Source organism: Sapajus apella, unplaced genomic scaffold, assembly GCF_009761245.1.
Source record: "Sapajus apella isolate SASKATOON/1434 unplaced genomic scaffold, GSC_monkey_1.0 scaffold78, whole genome shotgun sequence".
Classification (NCBI taxonomy): Eukaryota; Metazoa; Chordata; class Mammalia; order Primates; family Cebidae; genus Sapajus; species Sapajus apella.
Window position 1 is genome coordinate 4941979 of NW_022437018.1, and position 6559 is coordinate 4948537.

Consider the following 6559-nt stretch of genomic DNA (forward strand, 5'->3'; position numbering starts at 1 on the left):
GCAGGATGTTGCCCCATGTGCTATTTTAAATTTGGATTTGGTTGCCCACAGTTAAAAATTAGAAAATTTCACGCACACACGAATCTTGCTCTCTAGCTTCTCTTGAAAAATCAGAAGCAACCTTGCAGTCATATTGCTAAGAATCAGCTGGATTTGAGTGGCAGCTGCCCTCCTTTTGGGCCAGATATTGTCCCCTAGTTTGACATAGTCCCCATCTCTCCTTAGTATGTTACACTCAGGCCACTTACTGAGTTTACATTATCTACCTGGCCCTTGTAAACAATTGAGTTTACAATCCTTGGAATGGCTGGCTGTTTTTGTGTTTCCAGTGGCCAAAGAAACCATAAAGAGGCTAAAATATAACCCTACATCAAGTCCTATTCTTCACCATCCATCGATGGAAGAAATAGATGTTCAAATATGGCCATTCATTCCTTCGTGTGCCAAAAGAAACACCAAAGCCACATGTTCCTTTCTTGTAGTACTTCTTATTTAAAATAGAGAGTATTTTTTATATAAAAAAATATATATATATATATATATATATATATATATATATATATATCTCCTGCTGGTCGAATCAATTGCCCCTTTATGGAGAAGGAGCTCCTGACCACCAAGCTAAATTTATGGTCTGGAAGCATTACCAGAGGATCTCCCAAACCTGGAGGTGATCAAGATGAACCACCATGCTTGAAGTTGGAATAACTTATCACTTTAAGAAATTCTTTGTCCCAGAAATTTCATAAGCTCTCAACTCAAGGGTCTTCTTACAAACTCTGGTTTGTACTTTAAGAGGGTTTTCCTCATTGAAAGGTCTTATAAGCTACTTGGATAAGGGGTCATGACATCTCCTTGCCTCTCCGATTTGCTAAAATACAGCAGAAAGTAGAAAAGTTTCTTCCCTAGGCCTGCCCTCTTCACCTCTGCTGCTTTCTCCCATCATCTAGGAAGTACATGCTCCAATGCCCAGACAGATCCCTGCAGAACCTAGACCTTACCAAAGATGAAGGGGGGCAGCTACCTAAAGAGGGCAGGAAGTACATCAAAAGCACCTAGAGACAGAGATCCAGGTGAACATGCCCCAGGAGCAGCCTTCAATGAACACACCTTTGTTACCTTTGTATTCCCAACGCCCAGAATGGTGCCTAGCATTTTGTAGACATTCAGTAAGGATTTGTTGAATGAAAGAACGAATGTATTTTCTACACACATCCTTGCTTCTGTGGTTTTGCTGCTTTGTCTGCTTCGATCTTGTTAGGCTCCTCGGACTGACTTCCATTTAGGTTCCTGAAACTGACTCAGACCTGACCTCCCGACATTCTGGATCTGACATTTACTTTTTTCTTTATCACAATGGCTCATGAATACCTCTGTTTTCAATTTTTCTTAATGTTCTATATTTCTTCAGGCAAATGAAAAGAGCCTGGAGATTCCAAGTCATTTGGCTCTGGTTCTAGTGGTTGGGGGGCCCAAACTTGGGAAATGGGTATGATTTTTGCCATTCAGAATGTTAAAAGTTCTAGAGAGTCTTGCAGTAAGAAAAACTTGTTTAATATTATTTAAATATAGCATTTCTCAACATTCTTTAGAGAAGGAGCCTCCCTTTTTCCCGCTACACAGTATCTATCAATGCCAGGTAAAATTAGGATTCCAGGGAACAAACATAACTTGCAGAATTGCTAGAATAGAGACACTGGGGTCAGTCTCAGAACTAACATTCTCTGCTAAACTTCATTTGCATGAAGGTAAAGGGCCAAGACACCTTATCATCAACCAAATGGTATAAAACTAAGAGAATTTCAGGTCTGAGAGCATTCTCTAAAAGGAAACTACTCGTGTCACTCTTTGCCAGCTTCCTTTTGTTGGTTCTATTTTATGGGTCTGTCATTTATCAGCAATTAATGAGAACAGTGGTGTCAAAGCCTCCACCTTCCTTGCAGGGGCATCTAAGTTGGACTGGGGATGGGGGATGGGGGAGCCAGCTGCAGCTTTTTATCTTTTGGTGACAACAAGTAGTTGTATTCCTTCTTGGGCAGTCACCGGGTTCATGAATAGTGCCACAGTCTTTTAAAGCCAGGACTGCTCTTTTGATCTACAAGTTCATATGACTCCACCATGGGCAAGGCCTTCTGTCCAATTCCACCCCTCCCCTTTCCTGTGTTTGTGTCTGCCCTTGCAAGCATTTAGGCACTCAGCCAGAACGAGGCAGTGAGTTGCCCAATTCAGAGAAATAAAGGAAAACACCCCCCTCCTCAATTCGATGGTCAGTAGCTGTGGGGAGATATAATAAACCTCTTCACTAAACGAATGCGGCTTTTAGATAAGTGAGGAATTATATCTCTAAAGCTATTCTTCAAAACTTGTGACAGTTCCACATGGTCAGGAGGCTGTCGTGCTGCCATGGAGATGGAATTTAAGTATAGAATTTGAGGGACTTTAGCCTGCGTGGTTTTCTTCTTCCCAGCCCCACCTTGCAGTTTGGTGTTAAAAAAAAAAAAAAAAAGTGAAGCTCTAAACTAAATGCAACTTCTGATGTAAGAAGTTAAAGAACATGGATACTTTTTTAGAGTAATTTTTAATTTTTTTATTTTAGAATCTATACACGTTGAGTAATACTGATATGAATCAGCTTTGAGGAGGCTGCTAGGAAGACCCAGGCCTCCTGCCAGCCACAATAGCACAGGCGGGAAGGCGCCATCACGGGTGTCAGCTCTACCAAATGGAACAAGAGCTTTGATGTTTTCTGTCCTAAAACCGTGCTCGGACATTCACTTGACTCTTTGCCGAGCAAGCCGTACCCAAAAGTAAAAGATGGTCAAATACATCACTTTCCAAATTCCATCCTTTAGGGCCACCGTATAAGATTCAGGCACCATCGTTAGAAGATCCTAGATAGCAGGTGGTTACCAAGGTGGGACGTCCATTGGAGCGAGGCCTTGCATTACTTTCCAGGTCTCCTGCTCCATTTCCTCTCCCTCCTTCTGCTCCATCCCTGCTAGCCTCTTTGCAGCTATTCAAATACACCAGGCATGCGCCTAACTCAGGGTTTTTGCATTGGTTGTTCCCTGCAACTGAAACACTCTTCCCTGGTATAGACATGGCTTACCCCCTCCTCTTTTTCAAGTCTTTCTTGAAATGCCATTTTCTTAGTGAAGCTATCCTAACCACCCTATTTAAGCAGCTTCCTCACCCAACAATTCCTAGCCTCCTTCCTCGTTTTGTTTTCCTCCATAACACTTACCACTGTCAAACGTATCTTTTGCTTATTTATTTTATTGGCAGTTTGCTTTCACTCCTAGAATGCTGATCTGTGAGGGCAGGGATTCTGTCTGTTTGGTTTCCTGCAAGAATCACAGCAATAAAGTATGCCTAGAACAGGGCTTGGCCTTGGTTGGCATTCAATGACTATTCGTTGAAGAGGGAATTAATGACTGAACTGCTTAGCTAGCTGCCATCTAACAGGGATCAGGGCCCTGAGACAGGGGCCACAGGAGTGGTAAATTCTTGACTGTGGCCTTAGTGAATGGCTCCAGGAGAAGAATCTGCAAAATCAGAGGGCCCTGGGCAGGGCGTTGGCAAGCATAGGAGTGAAAGTGGTGCAAGCGCTCATTTCCCAAGTGGTAACAGTGATGCCGAGTGCTGTGTTAAGCACTCTTCCAAGCCTTCCTTCCTAAAGTGTCTGAGTCTCTTCTTAGTATAAGAAAGTTGCAGCTATAGGCTTCTCTGAAAATAGCAGAGAGTATTAGTCCTGGGATAGACCTCAGAGTCTCTACCCTAGCAGTTCCTAAAATGTGTTTGTTCCCTGAAATCCTAATTCCACCTGATGTCAACGGTTCCATCAGCACCCCCGTTCCTCCAGGCACAGCCAGGGATGAATGGTTTGGTAAAAACAGGTTTCCTTTTGCTTAAACCCATGCATAAATGAAGGAGACTCCCAAAACATTCCTCAAAACCCGCAACTCAGCCTTGGTTGATGGCACCTCCACTTTCTATCACGTTAAGATTATTTTCCAGTTCTCTCTCTGGCCCTCTATATCCAACTAGTTCTCAGGCTATGGCCATTGTATTTCCAAAATGCCTCTGCATGCTCTGCCTCTCTCCCATTCTCATCACCACAGGCCTCACCAGGCTCTCATTAGCCTTTGTCTGGCTACTGCAATAGCTGCCCAACTGGTTTCCTATCTCTAGTTTCTTCCTCCACCAACCCATGCTCGGCCACAATATTCCCAAAGAACAAAAGGGGTATCACTCTTACTAATCTAAGAAAATGCCAGTGGCTCCCCATGACCCTTGAGATGGGCCATTTAATCTACCTTCCAGGCTTTCCACCCACTAGCTCCCTAAATAAGTCCTCCGCCATAGCCTCGTCTATGTGTGTGCTCAAGTACTGCCCCTCTCCCAAATAAAACATGTGCTTTCTATGGGTTTTTCCCTCCTCACCCTGCCTTTCCCCCTTCTAATCAGATGCCCTGATTTCTCCTCTGTTCCTGTTGAAGTCTTATCCAGAGATCCCTCAAGGCCCATTTACAGATTGATTCATTCACACAGTCAGTCAAGAGACTGGGGAAGTACAAACCTCTTTTTCTCACACCTCCCTTGTCAGAAGTGAGCTTTCTTCTGTATATCTCCTGTGTATTTGTCATACACTCCTTTGGTTAGGGCTATTGCTCTCATATACATCATTATTTCCCCAGCCAGTCTTTTTGTACGGTCCTCGAGGGCAGAGACTTTTGTACCTGTGTTTTATTTCCAGGGCACTTTACATGACAGCTTGTTCATAGCAGGTGCCACACCTGTTCGGGGATAATGATAATAATACATCTCATGCATCCTCTAAGGGTCACTTTAATCCTTTCAAGGTTGCTTTGCCAAGTATAACTGGTGAGCCATCACCAGAAATATTTCCTTTTCCCACTCCCCACGGTCAGCAGGACTCACAGTCCTCAAGGTAGCCAGTTGTTATTCAAAGCCAAGCGAGTGAGCTAGGAGCCCAGGGTGGAAAATAAATGTCACACAACTTCCTCCAAGATTAATTTTAAAAAGGAAATCATCAGGGTTAGAAGAACAGACTTGATTTACCAGTTAAGGCTGTTGTCCCAGGCGCATATGCATCATTTATCTCCCTGATGCCCTGCAGCATGCACCTGGATGTCCCGAGTGCCTCATGGTGTGGGCAGGCAATCTGGTGGCAAGTAAAACAAATATGGAATTCGAGGGGTGCAGTGAGAGAATACGGAGAAGAAAAATGCGAGGAGGGGAATAAGAAAGAAAGGAAGTAAGGGAGGGAAGGAGGGAGGGGAGAAGGGAAAGAAGGAAGAAAAGGGAAGAAGAAAGGGGAAAGAAGGAAGGAAGGGAGGGAGGGAAGAGGGAAGAAGGAAGGAAGGAGGAAAAAACAAAGGAAGAAAGGAAGGAATTTAGTTTCATCCTGTTAGGTATGAACATTGTGAAAGGAAATAAGCAGAAAGAAATCTGTAATATGTCATTATGCGGCCTCTGCTGTTAGGTTTCACCTATCTCATTGTTATTGTCTGTGATTTTGTGGCTGTTCAGTGCACACCCCTCTTTTTCATCGGTACAAACGTCTATCATTTACCAGTTTATATGTCCTTCTCACTGGTTTTGACTGTGAACTCTTAGAGGAAGAAGCTTGTCCCTTTGTCTCTGCATCCTTGGTACCGAGCATGGCACCCACCATGCAGTGTGTTGATGGTGGAAAGCTATTCTCCCAAAAATTCAGCGACTGGTTTGCCAGCTCTGTGCTTTTTATTCTAATCAAGTTTTCCCACTTGTATGGTTATTGGCCTCTTTCAATTGACTCGTGCTTTTTTCTTTTTGGGTCATTCTTTGCAGTCATATCTGTGAAGTCACACAGACTGAGGCAGGCTATATATTTCCTAACCTATAGTAAAACAAATAGATAACTACTAAAATAAACAGCATTCATCCAGTACCACCTGTATCAGCACCACTGTTGTAGGCAGATCACTTTGGGGAAACACTAATTATGCTTTGATCCCAAAATCGTAACATAATCAAGTACATCAATTCTATAATTTAGGTGTTTTAGTAGGGTTTCTGCACACACACTCACCAATACCGTCTTTTCCCTGAAGAAAATGAACACTGTGGGTTTAAATTTTTCTGCATACCAATTGTTTATGGTGAAGCAAAATGTGTAGCTGAGAAAAGGGGGATGTTCTGTCATCTCCTCAGATATTTTAATTAAGGAGATTCTGAACTCAAGACAGTATTTGGCCATTTTAGCAATCAGTGGTAAAGATTTCCTCAAATCTTGACTTTCCTATCTCCCTCATCCCCTCACCCCTAATGTGTTCCCCAAATCTGCATAGTCTACCTGGAAAAGGACTTTTAAAAATCATCCAGAAGATAAATAGGCAAACTGCACAAGCAGATTAATTCACAAAGAGGAAATGTAATTAGTCAGCAAAAATATGGGAAAATATACAATCAAATGAATGCAGATTACAATGAAACATAATTTATCATTTTAAACCTTCTAAATAAGGGTAAGATTTGAAAATAATGTGTAACTCAA